The sequence below is a fragment of the Haematobia irritans genome, chromosome 3 (assembly GCF_050003625.1).
Source record: "Haematobia irritans isolate KBUSLIRL chromosome 3, ASM5000362v1, whole genome shotgun sequence".
Lineage (NCBI taxonomy): Eukaryota > Metazoa > Arthropoda > Insecta > Diptera > Muscidae > Haematobia > Haematobia irritans.
Genome location: NC_134399.1, coordinates 118,937,376 through 118,956,619, shown reverse-complemented (window position 1 = coordinate 118,956,619; position 19,244 = coordinate 118,937,376). Strand labels below are relative to the sequence as shown.

The window sequence follows — 19,244 nt, the reverse complement described above, 5'->3', positions numbered from 1 at the left end:
ATTTTTTGCTAAAACGTAGACAAACATCGCTTCAGTTGTAGATATGAACGGAAGAAACATGGTTGTCATGATAATTTTTGAAGAGGAAAATAATATAATTTGAATTTAATATAATTGAAGAATTTTCTTCACAACCTGACATTCGTCATTCAACCGTCGAACGGAACGGACGTGTTTTTTATACCCTCCACCATAGGATGGGGGTATATTAACTTTGTCATTCCGTTTGTAACACATCGAAATATTGCTCTAAGACCCCATAAAGTATATATATTCTGGGTCGTGGTGAAATTCTGAGTCGATTTAAGCATGTCCGTCTGTCTGTCCGTCCGTCTGTGGAAATCACGCTAACTTCCGAACGAAACTAGCTATCGACTTGAAACTTGGCACAAGTAGTTGTTATTGATGTAGGTCGGATGGTATTGAAAATGGGCCATATCGGCCCACGTTTACGTATAGCCCCCATATAAACCGATCCCCAAATTTGGCTTGCGGAGCCTTCCGGAGCAGCAAAATTCATCCGATCCGGTTGAAATTTGGTACGTGGTCTAAGTATACGGTCTCTAACAACCATGCAAAAATTGGTCCATATCGGTCCATAATTATATATAGCCCCCAAATAAACCGATCCCCAGATTTGACCTCCGGAGCCTCTTGGAGGGGCAAAATTCATCCGATCCGGTTGAAATTTGGTACCTGATGTTAGTATACGGTCTCTAACAACCATGCAAAAACTGGTCCATATCGGTCCATAAATATATATAGCTCCCATATAAACCGATCCCCAGATTTGACCTCCGGAGCCTCTTGGAGGAGCAAACTTCATCCTACCCGATTGAAATTTGGTACGTGGTGTTAGTATATGGTCTCTAACAACCATGCAAAAACTGGTCCATATCGGTCCATAATTATATATAGCTCCCATATAAACCGATCCCCAGATTTGACCTCCGGAGCCTCTTGGAGGGGCAAAATTCATCCGATCCGTTTGAAATTGGGTACCTGATGTTAGTATACGGTCTCTAACAAGCATGCAAAAATTGGTCCATATCGGTCCATAATTATATATAGCTCCCATATAAACCGATCCCCAGATTTGAACTCTGGAGCCTCTTGGATGAGCAAAATTCATCCGATCCAATTGAAATTTAGTACGTGGTGTTAGTATATGGTCTCTAACAACCACGCAAAAATTGGTCCATATCGGTCCATAATTATATATAGCTCCCAAATAAACCGATCCCCAGATTTGACCTCCGGAGCCTCTTGGAGGAGCAAAAGTCATCCGATGCGGTTGAAATTTGGTACATTTCGTTAGTATATGGCCTCTAACAGCCATGTAAAAATTGTCAAATTTTATTACTATAGAAAGTTTTGTCAAAATTTCATTTCTATAGAAAGTTTTGTAAAAAGTTTATTTCTATAGCAATGTTTGTCAATATTTTATTTCCATAGAAAATTTTGTCAAAATTTTATTTCTATAGAAAATTTTGTAAAAAATTTATTTCTGTAGAAAATTTTGTCAACATTTTATTTCTATAGACAATTTTGTCAACATTATATTTCTATAGAACATTTTGTCAACATTTTATTTCTATAGAAAATTTTGTCAACATTTTATTTCTATAGAAAATTTTGTCAAAATTTTATTGCTATAGAAAATTTTGTCAACATTTTACTTCCATAGAAAATTTTGTCAACATTTTATTTCTATAGAAAATTTTGTCAAGTTTTTATTTCTATAGAAAATTTTGTCAAAATTTTATTTCTATAGAAAATTTTGTCAAACTGAATTATATACGTATTTAATCGGCCTTTTTTTTTGTTTAATATATACCCCTTATGGACTAACTTACAATTTAGAAGACAGTGTTAAAAAGTTTTACGATACCTTGCCATCGGCAAGTGTTATCGCAACCCAAGTAATTCGATTGTGGATGACAGCCTTTAGTAGAAGGTCCTACGCAATCCATGGTGGAGGGTACATAAGATTCGGCCTGGCCGAACTTACGGCCGTATATACTTGTTTTTTTTTTTAATAGCGGACTAACTCATCGTAATAAGTACCTACTACGAATTTTAAGTGTGGTGGGATATTAAGCCACCATGCAGCGAAGCGAAATTCAAAGTCATCCACTGGGTTGCTAACTTCAGGGCCCAGTGTACGGGTATAGACTGGAGTTATAAATTTGGGCAATGACCAAGAGTTAGGCCCAATTAGTCGATCTGTAGACGGGGCGACAGGTAACGACATTTTCTAAGGTAACGACATCAAAAGGAGGTAATCCCCCACGACAGAGATTCAAGGAACACAGAAATGCTTTGCTTTTCCTAAAGAAATTAGGATCCGTCGACCCAAGCACGTTGTCGGCTAAACAAAGCGATTCCTTAAAATGGGCTCAAGGAATTCTTGAAGCTGCAAAAGGGAACGATCACCGTATGAGCTGCCATCCTCTAAAAGGAATCAAAGATCGTTTGCCTCAGTTGCTAAAGGGTGATAGGTCAAAATTTAGTCAAGGGAAAACGCGTGTAAATCGGTGAAATCGTTTATTTAAAAAATCAAATTAAATTTCTTTTTCAAAGTTCAATTAGTATAAAATTCAGGAAAAATATTCAGTTAGGCTTTCGCTTTTCCAAATCCGAATTGCCGGGCCTCACGCTTGACACCTGTCATCAGATTTTGTACAGCAACCTTGTCCACCTTCTTCGCCGCAGAAAGCCAGTTTGCCTTGAACTGCTGCTCGTCCTTAGCAGTTTTTTTGGTCTTCTTTAGGTTCCGCTTGACAATAGCCCAGTATTTCTCAATTGGGCGGAGCTCTGGCGTGTTGGGAGGGTTCTTGTCCTTGGGAACCACCTGCACGTTGTTGGCGGCGTACCACTCCATAGCCTTTTTACCGTAATGGCAAGATGCCAAATCCGGCCAAAACAGTACGGAACAACCGTGTTTCTTCAGGAAAGGCAGCAGACGTTTATTCAAACACTCTTTCACGTAAATTTCTTGGTTGACAGTCCCGGAAGCTATGAAAATGCTGCTTTTCAAGCCACAGGTACAGATGGCTTGCCAAACCAGATATTTCTTTGCGAACTTTGACAGTTTTATGTGCTTGAAAATATCTGCTACCTTTCCCCTTCCTTTTGCCGTATAAAACTCCTGTCCCGGAAGCTGCTTGTATTCGGCTTTGACGTAGGTTTCGTCGTCCATTACCACGCATTCAAACTTCGTCAGCATTGTCGTGTACAGCATCGTCGGGGATCGCGCTTTGGCCGTCGTATTTTGTTTATCATCGCGATTTGGAGTCACTACCTTCTTGTAAGTCGATAGTCCGGCACGTTTTTTGGCTCGATGCACGGTTGTAGACGATACACCCAGCTTATTTGCGGCATCTCGGAGAGAGAGGTTAGGGTTTCGCTTGAAACTACCGGCAAATCTCTTTGTCGTCTCAGCGGCTTCCGGTTATCGATTTCCCCCCGATCCAGACTTCCTGGCTGTCGACAAACGATCCCCAAACACTTTAATTACATTTGTAACGGTTGATTTGGCAACTTTTAGCGATTTTGCCAGCTTTGCGTGCGAGTAGCTCGGATTTTCGCGATGCGCGAGCAAAATTTTGATACGCTGCTCTTCTTGCTTGGACGGCATTTTGACAACTGAAGAGTGAATTCCAAAATCAAAATAGGAGCAACATTCTACACACACACACCTTCAAAATGAGGGGTGTTCAGGTTTTTTAAATGCAAAATTGAAAGAAATACGTCAAGTTTATATTGACCAAATTTTGACCCAAGCACGTTGTCGGCTAAACAAAGCGATTCCTTAAAATGGGCTCAAGGAATTCTTGAAGCTGAAAAAGGGAACGATCACCGTATGAGCTGCCATCCTCCAAAAGGAATCAAAGATCGTTTGCTAAGTTGCTAAAGACAGCCTTGTGATGGCTATCATAAATAAAGGAGCCCTGGACGGTATGGTTCCAAATCAAAAATGGGGGAAAATTGAGAATGCTTTGTCTGGTGTCTACTCACAGGTGCTGGAAAAGCTTCCCGGCCCAGATCCTCGATACAAAGAGGCTGGTTGGTATCAAGGACCATTTAAGCTAGTAGCATTTGAGGACCAGAGGTCTGTAGAATGTTTTAAAGCTGCTTTGATACTAATTGGTGAAGTGTGGGAATATAATAGAAATCGAGAGATATTTTAGGACCACAAATAGGTGAGCCGAATATGGTGTGCCATATACAGCGATATCCCGCTACACGCAAAGAAAAAAAACGTTTGGAAAACGTGTACCGAAAACGTTTTTCTTTTGTTAGAGTTTTTTGAATTGCTTCGAAAATTTCAAACTTTTATCACCAAAAAAATTCGTTTGTTAGAAAGTTTTTATTTTTTCAATAAAAAAAGTTATTTTTGAAACAACAACAGAGTCCATTTCGTTTATATCAAACACTGTTCTTTTCTGACTTTTGGTCTTTAATAAAACACATTTTACAGTTCAAAATGTAATATAGTACAATGTAATGTTGAACATTTTTTCGGAATCTTCCGAACATATGTGGAATGTATGTAAAAAAAAAAAAAACTTTGGTCGAAGCAGGGATCGAACCCACGACCCTTGGCATGAGAGTCAGACGTAGCAACCACTGCTCCACGGTGCCAAACGAAATGTTTGTTTCTGTTAAATAAACTTTGTTTATTCGGTTCGTGGGCGCCGCAAGCTATGCTATATAAATATAACTTATATGGATAATTATCTATTGGTGACCATAACAGGTACATAGCTCAGTGGTTAGTGTGTTGGCTTACAAAGTGCATGGTCCGCGGTTCGATTCTCCGTCCAGGCGAAAGGTAAAAAAAATTTAAAAATTTATAAATTCGTATAATTTCTTCTACATTGTTGGTATTACAGGAAAAGGTGTTAAGAACTAAAAAACTCGTGGATGTGAGAAAGATGTGAGGGAAAATGCAATTAGCAAGAAAAAAAAAAAATTTTTAGTTAGTCTTTATGAAATTGTTGTTACATCCTGGAAAAGAATAAATGTTTATCACAAAAAGTATGTACTTTTCTTCCAAATACACTTCCTTACAGCGAAAAGCAAATAAGAAACGAACTTTGTTTGTCTAAAATTTCGTTTGGGAGGAAAGAATTATTTTTTTGCGTGTATCATTACTTGGGCTTTTGGAGACCGTAGATTTAATCCGATTTGGCTGAAATTGTAAATATACTGTATCAGATTTAATTTTTATCGGTCCATTTAATTAGGCCTCCATATAGAGCACTATCACTGCTTGAGGGACTTGAAAATTGCTTGAAACTAAAAGTAAAATTTCCGATTTTACTACCTGTAATTATTTAAATAATGGCTATAAAAATCTACAGATTTTAGATTTCAAATCAAAGCGTTATTTCTTCGTTGTTTAGCACATTCAAACAAAAATGGTAGTTATAAATCTAGAATATGATCTAGTCTTCATTGATAGAAGTTTTAAATTTATGTTCGGGAAACGTACAGGTTGAACTAATCTGCTTGGTAGAATAGCTGTCATAAAAAGCCCCAGAAATTTTATATATTATCAAGTAACCCGCTACGACGACGATTTTTCAAGGAAACTTTTATATTTGATTCATGGTGGTAGGTATTTAAGATTCGTACAGGCCGAACTTACTGCTGTATATACTTGTTGTTTATACGTTAGTTACCCAGCAAAAAATATTTCAGCAGTAAAATTTAGTTACACTTTTTGGTATACAATAAAGTAGGCAGTGCATCCACACTGCATGTATCGGCGGCAATAACGTAAACGAGTAATCAAACAAGCTTATGATCATTCGTTTACGTTATTGCAGCCAACTCATGCAGTATAGATGCGCGAAAGGTAGTGCTGTTTTCCTTCATACCAAAAACAATATTGCTGACTTCTGAGCAATATTGTTATTGAAATGAGCAATTATATCAGCGCTTTGTTGAAGCTGCTATAAATCGGGACATCGCCCACAAAACTCAGCGCTGATTCGGTTGTTTTGTAAGCAGTTGGTACTGCCTCTCTCCCTTACAATCCTGCTGAAATAGTGCTCCATTTTTTGCTGGGTAACCTTTTGACTACCGATGACATTCTTAAACGACACCAAAAAACGGCACTAAGTCCTCAATTAGTTTCGCTTTATTTCTATAAACATTTTTATACCCTGCGCCACACTGTGGAACAGGGTATTATAAGTTAGTGCATATGTTTGCAACACCCAGAAGGGGACGAGATAGACACATGGTGTCTTTGGCAATAATGGTCAGGGTGGGTCCCTGAGTCGATCTAGCCATATCCGTCTGTCTGTGAACACATTTTTGTGATCAAAGTCTAGGTCGCAGTTTAAGCCCAATCACCTTCAAATTTGGCACAAGTTTCTGTTTTGGTTCGGAATAGAACCCTATTGATTTTGGAAGAAATCGGTTCAGATTTAGATATAGCTCCCATATATATCTTTCGCCCGATATGCATTTATATGGACCCAGAAGTCATAGTTTTACCCTAATTTGCTTGGAATTTTGCACAAACATAACACTTGGTCGTATAGTCAAGTATGAAAAAGTTGATTGAAATCGGTTCAGATTTCGATATAGCTCCCATATATATCTTTCGCCCAATATAGACTTATATTGCCCCAGCAGCCAGAGTTTTACCCTAATTTGCTTGAAATTTTGCACCAGGAGAACCATAAGTACTACAGTCAGGTGTGCCAAATTTGATTGAAATCGGTTCAGATTGAGATATAGCTTTCACATACATCTTTCGCCCGATATAGACTTATATGGCCCCAGAAGTCAGAGTTTTAGCCCAATTTGGTTGAAATTTTGCACTAGCAGTACAATTAGTAGTGTAGTCAAGTGTGCTAAATTTTATTGAAATCGGTTCAGATTTAAATATAGCTCATAGATATATATCTTTCGCCCGATTTTCCGTCATATGACTACAGAGTTCAAAGTTGTAGTCCGATTTACGTGAAATTTTGCACAGGGAGTCGAATTAAAATACTAAGTATGCATGTCAAATTTGGTTGAAATCGGTTCAGATTTCTATATAGCTTCCATATAAAGGGTGATACGGTCAAAATTTGGTCAATATAAGCTTGACGTATTTCTTTCAATTTTGCATATAAAAAACCTGAACACCCCTCATTTTGAAGGTGTGTGTGTGTAGAATGGTGCTCCTGTTTTGATTTTGGAATTCACTCTTCAGTTGTCAAAATGCCGTCCAAGCAAGACGAGCAGCGTATCAAAATTTTGCTCGCGCATCGCGAAAATCCGAGCTACTCGCACGCAAAGCTGGCAAAATCGCTAGGTTAGGTTAGGTTAGGTTATGTGGCAGCCCGATGTATCAGGCTCACTTAGACTATTCAGTCCATTGTGATACCACAGTGGTGAACTTCTCTCTTATCACTGAGTGCTGCCCGATTCCATGTTAAGCTCAATGACAAGGGACCTCCTTTTTATAGCCGAGTCCGAACGGCGTTCCACATTCCAGTGAAACCACTTAGAGAAGCTTTGAAACCCTCAGAAATGTCACCAGCATTACTGAGGTGAGATAATCCACCGCTGAAAAACTTTTTGGTGTTCGGTCGTAGCAGGAATCGAACCCACGACCTTGTGTATGCAAGGCGGGCATGCTAACCATTGCACCACGGTGGCTAAAAGTTGCCAAATCAACCGTTACAAATGTAATTAAAGTGTTTGGGGAACGTTTGTCGACAGCCAGAAAGTCTGGATCGGGGGGAAATCGAAAACCGGAAGCCGCTGAGACGACAAAGAGAGTTGCCGGTAGTTTCAAGCAAAACCCTTACCTCTCTCTCCGAGATGCCGCAAATAAGCTGGGTGTATCGTCTACAACCGTGCATCGAGCCAAAAAACGAGCCGGACTATCGACTTACAAGAAGGTAGTGACTCTAAATCGCGATGATAAACAAAATACGACGGCCAAAGCGCGATCCTGGAGGCTGTATACGACGATGCTGAGGAAATTTGACTGCGTGGTAATGGACGACGAAACCTACGTCAAAGCCGACTACAAGCAGCTTCCGGGACAGAAGCTTTATGCGGCAAAAGGAAGGTGAAAGGTAGCAGATATTTTCAAGCACATAAAACTGTCAAAGTTCGCAAAGAAATGTCTGGTTTGGCAAGCCATCTGTACCTGTGACTTGAAAAGCAGCATTTTCATACCTTCCGGTACTGTCAACCAAGAAATTTACGTGAAAGAGTGTTTGAATAAACGTCTGCTGCCTTTCCTGAAGAAACACGGTTGTTCCGTACTGTTTTGGCCGGATTTGGCATCTTGCCATTACGGTAAAAAGGCCATGGAATGGTACGCCGCCAACAACGTGCAGGTGGTTCCCAAGGACAAGAACCCTCCCAACACGCCTTTCCTGAAGAAACACGGTTGTTCCGTACTGTTTTGGCCGGATTTGGCATCTTGCCATTACGGTAAAAAGGCCATGGAGTGGTACGCCGCCAACAATGTGCAGGTGGTTCCCAAGGACAAGAACCCTCCCAACATGCCAGAGCTCCGCCCAATTGAGAAATACTGGGCTATTGTTAAGCGGAACCTAAAGAAGCCCAAAAAAACTGCTAAGGACGAGCAGCAGTTCAAGGCAAACAGGCTTTCTGCGGCGAAGAAGGTGGACAAGGTGGCTGTACAAAATCTGATGGCAGGTGTCAAGCGTGAGGCCCGGCAATTCGGATTTGGAAAAGCGAAAGCCTAACTGAATATTTTCCCTGAATTTTATACTAATTGAACTTTGAAAAAGAAATTTAATTTGATTTTTTAAATAAACGATTTCACCGATTTACACGCGTTTTCCCTTGACCAAATTTTGACCGTATCACCCTTTATATGCTTTTCCGATTTGGGCAAAAATGATATAGTATCGAAAATGTGGATTTACAAAGTGGTATAGTCGGCCCGCTCGACTTTAGACTTTCCTTACTTGTTTACGCTATAAACATTTTCTATATTGGTGGACACTAAAATGCATTTTTATAAACCTCAACTTTGAGACCATTATTCCACAGTACATTTTAGTATTTATTTTTTTTTCGTGAGTCGTATATACATATATTAATATGAGAGAATTTGTATAAATCCCTAACAAAATAAACCTTAAACCCCTATAGATAAATCGATTTTTTTTTGTGTTCATGAAAAAATATTGACAATCGTTGAGTACGTTTTATTATAAAATGTTATTCAATTTCCCTGTAGAACAAATATTAAAATAAATATTGCTCAATTAGGTTGAAGTAAAACTTTTTTCAATTTGGCAACCGTATTTGGGTAACAAGACCTACATTCCAATGGAGGTCGCGAGAAAAGGAGAGAGTGAGAGAGAAATTTGTACTCAGAACACAATGAACTTTTGCTAAATTTTTTTTTGTGGTGGCACGTGTTGAATGTACATACTCTCTAAAAAAAAAAATAAATGTAGGATATTCGCATGACATGTTCCATTCCTATCATAATGAAGGTCTAATTATAGGTACAAAAATGTAAGTGAATGTTACGCCTCGAGCCTAGAAGAGAAAAATTGATGTTCTTCATTTACTTTGCCCAAACCTCCCCCCACGCACACACACACACACATAAAGGATACTTAACCACCATTGCCTTTAATGACACAATTTGAAGACATTACAAAATAAATGGACTAATGTACAGACAGGGATTTTTCATGTAAGCGTGTGACTTATTTATCAGACATATGTGACTATAAAAACTCTCCCCTATTCTCCTTACAGTAACATAAAATAAAAACCGTGGCAAATGTGATATGTAGGTGGTCAGAAAAAGATGACCAAAATACGATTGTACGTACACACAAAAAAAGTTAACTTGAATCCAAAGATTTTGACCTTCCCTTAAGGATTTCGGTACTGATTCCGAGCCAAAGATGAGTCTTCTTTGAAATAAAGAAAATACTTCAAAGTAAAATAAGTTTTCTTAATTAAAAACAAAAAAAGATATATCTTCAAAATAAGTCTTAGGGTATGGTCACAACCAGGGATGTGGAGTCGAGCCAATTTTGCTTGACTCCGGGTAATATAACTAAATCTCATTTTAATACCACTAAATTGTAGTTCTATTCTGGGGGTACCGTAACTGGATCGATATAAAGTACCGTATTTATTAATGTGTGCAAAAAGGTCTTAATTTCACATTAGATGCCAATTGAACTCTATATTTCACATTTAGGGCAATGTTTAATAAATAAATAATGATATAAATACCCATCATAATATGAGAAGATACCAACAATATATGTATTTGTGGACAAAAATTATTGATACTATCTCAAATCCTTTAAATTTGTTGCGAGCTATATAAAGGTTTATATTCCCTTATGCATGAATTTGATTTTAACAAAAAATAAAAATGCAAGGAAAGTCTAAAGTTTGCACAACTTTGTATTTAGATCTACATTTTGATAAAATCTCAAATCAGACTTCTACAAAATCTCGGGCAATATTTGGGAAATATTTTAATTGTTTAGACAATTTCGCAAAAATACATTTATGATTCATTCATTAAAAAATTTGAGTCATTTCTACAAGTTTTCGACTTAGCAGTGAGTATCAGTGAGCATACAATTTTGGAAAAATTTTTGTCTTGTAAATAAAGTTTTCTATAGAAATAAAATTTTGAAAAAAAATATCAATAGAAATACAATTTAAAAAAAAAATTGTGTAGCAAACAAAATTTTGCAAAATTTTATATAGAAATAAAATTTTGCAAAATTTTCTACAGAACTAAAATTTTGACTAAATTTTCTATAGAAATAAAATTTTGAAAAAATTATCAATAGAAATATAATTAAAAAAAAAATTGTGTAGCAAATAAAATTTTGCAAAATTTTATATAGAAATAAAATTTTGCAAAATTTTCTACAGAAACAAAATTTTGACTAAATTTTCTATAGAAATAAAATTTTGAAAAAATTATCAATAGAAATATAATTTAAAAAAAAATTGTGCAGCAAACAAAATTTTGCAAAATTTTCTATAGAAATAAAATTTTGCAAAATATTCTATAGAAACAAAATTTTGACTAAATTTTCTATAGAAATAAAATTTTGACTAAATTTTATATAGAAAAAAATATTTCTATAGTAATAAAATTGTGAATACATTTTTGTAGCAGTGAGTATCAGTGAGCATCAGTAAGAAAAAAAATTTTGAGAAAATTAGCTATAGAAATAAAATTTGAGAATTTTTTCTTATAGAAATAAAATTTTGAAAAACTTATCAATAAATATACAATTTTAGAAAAATTTTTGTGTAGTAAATAAAATTCTGCAAAATATTCTACAGAAACAAAATTTTCACTAAATTTTCTATAGAAATTAAATTTTGACAAAATTTTCTATAGAAATAAAATTTTGACCAAATTTTCTAATAAAAAAATCTATTACTATAAAATTTTAGCAAAATTTTCTATAGAAATAAAATTTTTACCCAATTTTCTAATAAAAAAAATCCAAAAAAAAAGAGATTTTTCTAATATAAAAATCCGGCCCATCTGTTAGTCTAACATTCTAAGAAACATAAAAATATAGCCGTAATTGGAAGTTGATTTTCATTTACAATCATGCTGTACATTGATCGAATGAATAACGCAATGGAAACTAATTTGCGTAAAAACTTGCTTAGTTACAAAAAATGTGAAGTGAAAAATTTGGTTTAGTCGAGCAAAATTTTAACGACTCCGACTCCAGCAAAATCTTCAGACTCCGGCTCCACAGCCCTGGTCACAACTAGGCAAATATTTGACCAAAATAAGCGCCAGGAGCATTTTCGAAATATCTGGATACAGCTTTTGGAAATCGCTCCTATCGTGATGAGCTAATAATGGTTTTTGGTTCCCACTGTGGCCAAGAATTCTTTTGTGCAATATGCAAGAAGAAGAAACAAATCAACACTTCATCGGTAGATGTCCAATTTTAAATGAATTTAGAAGAGAAGCCATCAGAAAGTCAACATAAAACTATGAAGAAGTTTTAAACATTTTGAATCGAAAATATGAAGAGGATTGGAGGAACTTGATTTTATATTTAACAAGTATATTCGACCCCAAGTTCGGCCAGGCCGAATCTTATGTACCCTCCACCATGGATTGCGTAGAAACTTCTACGAAAGACTGTCATCCACAATCGAATTACTTGGGTTGTGGTATCTTAAAACTTCTTAACATCGTTTTCTAAATTGTGAGATAGTCCATACGTGGTATATATTAGACAAAAAAGTTATGTATAGGTAAGTCTACAAATAATTACGAATCGACATGGACTTTTGCACGGTACGTAGAGAGCCAGAATTGAAATATGGGGGTCCCTTATATGGGGGCTATATAGAATTATGAACTTGATATGGACCAATTTTTGTGTGATTGGGGATCGATTTATCTGAGGGCTACATATAACTATAGACCGATATGGACCTAGTTAGGCATGGTTATTAACGGCCATATACAAGCACAATGTACCAAATTTCAACTGACTCGGATGAAATTTGCTCCTCCAAGTGGCTCCAAAACCAAATATCGGGTTCGGTTTATATGGGGCCTACATATGATTATGGACTGATATAGACCACTTTTGGCATGGTTGTTAAACATCATATACTACCACCACGTACCAAATTTCAACCAGATCGGATGAATTTTGCTTCTCCAAAAAGGCACCAGAGGTCAAATCTGCGGATAGGTCTATATGGGAGCTATATATAATTATGGACTGATATAAACCAATTCCTGCATGGTTGTTGGATACCATATACTAACATCGCGTACCAAATTTCAACCGAATCGGATGAATTTTGCTCTTCCAAGGGGCTCCGGAGGTCAAATCTGGGGATCGGTTTATATGGGACCTATATATAATTATTGACCGATTTCGACCAATTTTTGCATGGGTGTTTGAGGCCATATATTAACACCATGTACCAAATTTCAACTGAATCAGATGAATTTTGGTCTTCTAAGAGGATCGGGAGGTCAAATCTGGTTATCGGTTTATATGGGGGCTATATATAATTATTGACCGATTTCGACCAATTTTTGCATGGGTGTTTGAGGCCATATATTAACACCATGTACCAATTTCAACTGAATCAGTGAATCTTGGTCTTCCAACAGTCTCCGGAGGTCAAATCTGGTGATCGGTTTATATGGGGGCTATATATAATTATGGACCGATGTGGACCATTTTTTCATGGTCATTGGAGACCATATACCAACACCATCTACCAAATTTCAGCCGGATCGGATGATATTTGCTTCTCTTAGAGGCTCCGCAAGCCAAATCGGGGGATCGGTTTATATGGGGCCTATATATAACTATTGACCGATTTCGACAAATTTTGCATGGATGTTTGAGGCCATATATTAACACCATGTACCAAATTTCAACGGAATCAGATGATTTTTTGTCTTCCAAGAGGCTCCGGAGGTCAAATCTGGTGATCGGTTTATATGGGGGCTATATATAATTATAGACCGATGTTGTCTAAATTTTTACATGGTCATTAGAGCCCACATATTAAAACCAAGTACCAAATTTCAGCCGGATCGGATGAAATTTGCTTCTCTTAGAGGCTCCGCAAGTCAAATCGGGGGATCGGTTTATATGGGGGCTATATATAATTATGGACCGATGTGGACCAATTTTTGCATGGTTGTTAGAGACCATATACTAACACCATGTACCAAATTCCAACCGGATCGGATGAAATTTGCTTCTCTTAGAGGCTCTGCAAGCCAAATCGGGGGATCGGTTTATATGGGGGCTATATGTAATTATGAACCGATGTGGACCAATTTTTGCATGGTTGTTAGAGACCACATACTAACACCAAGTTCCAAATTTCAGCCTGATCGGATGAAACTTACTTCTCTTAGAGCAATCGCAATCCAAATTTGGGGGTCCGTTTATATGGGGGCTATATGTAAAAGCGGACCGATATGGCCCATTTGCAATACCATCCGACCTACATTACTAACAACTACTTGTGCAAAGTTTCAAGTCGATAGCTTGTTTCGTTCGGAAGTTAGCGTGATTTCAACAGACGGACGGACGGACATGCTCAGATCGACTCAGAATTTCACCACGACCCAGAATAGATGTACTTTATGGGGCCTTAGAGTAATATTTCTATGTGTTACAAACGGAATGACAAAGTTAATATACTCCCATCCTATGGGGGAGGGTATAAAAACAGCCTACAATTATAGACTTTTTTTCCTGGCTCATTTTCAATGAACTCTATTACCTTGAACATGTTAAACTACACAGAAAAAAATTTAACGAAAATTTTTCTAATTAAAATCTTAATTGTATTTTGGAAAATATTCAATTAAAAATTTAATTGAATCAACAATTTTTTTAATTAAAATAAAAACCAGTCACACAAATTAATAGTATCAATTAATTTTTTAATTGACTGTCAATTAATTTTTTAATTGATACTATCATTTCTGTGATTGAAGACATTTCAATTAAAAAATTAATTGGATCAATTAATTTCGTGATTGAATCAGAAAAAATATTTTTGCGTGTGGATCAAACGGTAGACGTGAATACAATGCCGCATCAAGCTTAAGACCCTAGCAGTCAAAGCTTACAATTATATTTATAAGTTTATTGTAAATGTAATTAATAAATAAATAAATAAACAATGCCGCAATAATTGTATTGTAATTCTAAATAATAATTGTTGAAGTTTATACAAATCTATACTAATCTTAATGGATTTATATATTTTGTATGTTTAATGGACAAAAAGTAATATTAAATAAAGAAAGAATACTACTACTACTACTACTACTTGAAATTTTCCGCTTGTGATATTTGATTGGGGAGGTTGATCTCCCCTTCGCCCAACTTTTTTTACAGTACGGTGAAAAATTTAACTTCTCCGCTTTGATTGAAATTTACAGAGGGCAATGGGGAGATTATGAAGTTAATATGGAGAACCTAATTTTTTAATATTTGGACGGGGAGAGGGACATCCTCCTTGCCTGGGCTCTTGAAAGTTCGACAAAAGTTCTCCGATGTGCTTTAAATTTTCAGGAAAGGTTAATGTGCTTTAAATTTTCAGGAAAGGTTAATGTTAATTTCGACATTTTGAAACATGAAGAAAAGATTTTTTTTTTTAATTTCAGGGAAGTTTGGGGTTGTCTCTGAACAAAAACGCCTAACTTTTGTCAACATTTGATCGGGGAAGAGGACGTCCTTCTTTTTAAAACAATGGAGCAAAATCTAAAATGCTCCGATTTATTTGAAATGTACGGGGAACATGGGAGAAGGTGAGTAAAGGAATATAGGGTACATGATCCTTCGATTTCTGGTGGAGGATTTAATCTCCTCCTTAAGCCATTTTGTTTTATTTATTTTATTTTTTTTATTATTATTTTTTCGAAATATTCTGTGAATATAGTTTTTACTTAAACGTGATATATTTTTAACAAAAAATATCCCAGTTTTAAAAAATCAGGAAGGCGCAGCGAGACGGACCGGGCTCGGCTATTTAAAAAAACATTAATTTAAACAAGTTTGCCTTTAATATTTTGTAAATTGTGCATTCTAAAATTTAGGTAGCGTAATCTTTAATATCAAGTAAATATTTTTTTCAGTGCAAAAAAATTGAGGAACATAAAATTTACATCCGATTATAAATATGAAGAAGATTTTGTGTTTAAAGCAAAGAATTAAAATCGATAATTTGTTCACTTACCTAAAAGGGCTTATGTCCTTTTTAATGCAATTTTTTTAGCCCCGAGTCTATGTACAATGTAACCAAAGGTTTTAATCCTGTAAAGGTAAAGAAAATATATTTATTAAAAAATTTTTATAAATAGATCTACTTAAATAAATTGAAATATGTGAAATATATTTGAATATAACTTAATTTCAAAACATAGGTTTTGAAAGCAACTTAAATTCAAATTATATTTAAACGTGTATTGGAAATAAAATAATTGTTTCCAAAAATTTTTTTCTTTACACTAATGATATTGCTATTGATTCCGAGCCATAGAGAGGAGCGGAGAATTTCGAAGTAAGGATATTTTAGGACACAATTCTCTTTTAAATTTGAGTTTTTCGTACTTGATTCTAGTAAATAGATTTGAATTGATTCGTTTTTACAGCTTTTTTCTTCGTGAGCTAGCAAAAACCTTTAACACGGGCTGTACTAGCGTGGCAAAAATTAAAAAAAAAAAATCTTCATGAACTAAAATAAAGCTAATTTGGCATTAGCGTTCTTTTTTGAGTTTAGGATTCAAAAAATATGCTAAACCTTATTTTGAGGATTATATATCTTTGTTTTTTTTGTTTTGTTTTGAAATTAAGAAAATGTTTGAATAGTTCCATGAATTCAACTCAATTTCGAATCATTGGTGTTGAAATAACTTCAATGAAAATTATTTTCAAACTTAGGTATTTCAGCGACTTATTACTGTCTATACTCAAAATTAAAATTAAATTGATAAAATATTTCGAATTTTTTTACAGGGAATGGGGCATTGAGGAAAAGTCAAATTTGTGAAATATATTTAAATTCAATTATATTTCAAAAAAAATGTGTTTGAAAGCAATGTCAAAAACTATTTATTCAACCGACGAACGGAACGGACGTGTTTTTTAATAGCGGATAAAATCATCGTAATAAGTACCTACTACGAATTTCAAGTGTGGTGGGATATTAGACCACCATGCAGAGAAATTCAAAGACATCCACTCGGTTGCTAACTTCAGGGCCCAGTGGACGGGTATCGACTGGAGTTATAAATTTGGGCAATGACCAAGAGTTAGGCCCAATTAGTCGACCTGTAGACGGGTCGACAGGTGGCGACAATTTGACAAGTCGAGCCTTTTCCAAGGTAACGGCATCAAAAGGAGGTAATCCCTCACGAAAGAGATTCAAGGAACGCAGAAATGCTTTGTTTATCCTAAAGAAATTAGGATCAGTCGACCCAAGCACGTTGTCGGCTAAACAAAGCGATTCCTTAAAATGGGCTCAAGGAATTCTTGAGGCTGGAAAAAGGGAACGATCACCGGATGAGCTGCCATCCTCCAAAAGGGATCAACGATCGTTTGCCTCAGTTGCTAAAGACAGCCTTGTGGTGGCTATTATTAATAAAGGAGCCCTGGACGGTATGGTTTCAAAGCAAAAATGGGGGGAAATTGAGAATGCTTTGTCTGGCGTCTACTCACAGGTGCTGGAAAAGTTTCCCGGCCCAGATCCTCGACACCAAGAGGCTGGTTGGTATCAAGAACGATTTAAGCTAGTCGCATTTGATGACCAGAGGTCTATATAATGTTTTAAGGCTGCTCTGATACTAATTGGTGAAGTTTGGGAAGAAGCTGCTCTAGAGTTAGTCGAGAAGAAAGACATACCGGCTAGACCAAGAGCACATGTGTGGATACCTGCAAACCCTCCTGACCCTGAATCTATTTTAAATAGACTGAAACAATGCAATCCAGATCTTCCAACAGCTGATTCGAAGGTTGGCCGTTTGGATGAAGTGGATGTGCCAAGACGGCATGCAGTGTTTATATTGAACACTCAGTCTTTGCCACATCTAGCAAAGTCTCAGGGCCTTGTGTGTTATGGCTTTCATTATATCCAAATGAAGGTGTATAAAAACGATCAGCTAAAGGATTCAGAAATGGACAAGCCTCTGTCTGAATCAGAAGTAAGCGGATCCTCTTGCGAAGTCGAGGGAGGTACCAAAGTTGAAGACATGGATAGATACCGTATGCATGAGGAGGCTTCTACTGCCTCAGAACTCACCAAAGTTGAACCTATGGTTATTGCGAGAGTCACCGATATCTCTGAAGAGGACATTCTTGATGACTCGGTTGAAGCGGCTTATGTGACGGTTGTTGAAAATTTCGATGGTCCTACGGATCCTCCAGATAAATCTTCATCATTGTAAGGCTGCATGTGCTGCCTTAAAAGTTCTCCAGATGAAAGGGGACATAGACATAGTTCTTATTCAAGAACCATATGTTTATAGAAACAAAATATGTGAATTAAGTACTCCGGGGTTCAAAATATTGCAGTATACTGGTAATGATGTAATTCGAGCCTGTATAATTGCTACAAACGAGCTTAACTTGTTTCTGCTTCCTTCAATGTGCAATGCAGACACTGTCGTTGTCAATTTAGAAATAGCCAAATGCAAATATTGGGTATCTTCGGTCTATATGGGACATGACAGGGAGATGCCTCCATGTGCCGTTAAGACCTTAGTTGAGGAGTCACTGAAAACAAAGACGAAACTCATTATGGGATGCGATGCGAATGCGCATCATAGTATATGGGGAAGTAGTGATACTAATGCAAGGGGAGAGTCGCTAATAGAGTTTATTTTGCGTACTAATCTGGTAGTTTGCAACAAGGGAGATGCCCCGACCTTTGTCACTAAAAACAGGCAAGAGGTTTTGGGTAAGTTAAGACAAATAAAATTGAAATATGTGACATATATATATATATTTGAATTCAACTCAATTTCAAAACATAGTCCTTCAAAGCAACTTTAATCTAAATTATTTTTAAACTTAGATATTTATTAAACTAAGAACTCTCTATTCAATATAATAATATAAATAAATAATTTCCAAATTTTATTTACAGTGAAATCGAGCACTGAAGAGAAGTCAACCCATTTCAAAAATAACAAAAACCAATTTCCCCCATTCCCTTTACTTCTTTCATCATATATATGTTATGCTATTTATTACAAAGTTATCTTTCGTCCAACAATGAACATGTCCTAAATTATGGCTAACATCTTCAAGACACGTGAGAAACGCAAATTTATTGCTACTTTTGTTTTTCCTAGGGTCAAGTGCTGTCTGTCCATCTGTTTGGGCTTCCTCAATAAATAAACCCAAAATGAGCATAGTCAGGTATGTGGGCCAAAAACCAAGTGGAAATAATTATTTCATGTTCACTTTGTTGGCATAAAAAAGCAATTTTATGTTCCACCCAAACAAACAACACAAAGGATATTGTGAAAATGTCCTTTAAGAAATTGTTCATCTTGTTTACGAACTTTTTTTGCTGTGGTTTTCCACCTTCGTTTTGAGAAAATTGACATATGCCTTTTGAAGAAATTTCTTATTAAAGCAAGGTAGACAAATAATGTATATCAAGGATGCGATACCAGATGAAAATTATGCCTTTCAACTCAATGACCAATACAGATGAAA

General features: G+C 36.1%; 1 protein-coding gene across 3 annotated transcripts in view; it reads right to left on the bottom strand.

The window, feature by feature from the left end:
* The window catches only part of LOC142228747 (uncharacterized), a 650,828-nt gene that overhangs the window by 66,352 nt on the left and 565,232 nt on the right, over positions 1-19,244 (bottom strand). For all 3 annotated transcript variants that reach the window (XM_075299257.1, XM_075299256.1, XM_075299255.1), the window contains one exon: positions 15,760-15,836. The gene's annotated coding sequence lies outside the window, so the exon portion shown is untranslated. The remainder of the gene's footprint in view (positions 1-15,759; positions 15,837-19,244) is intronic.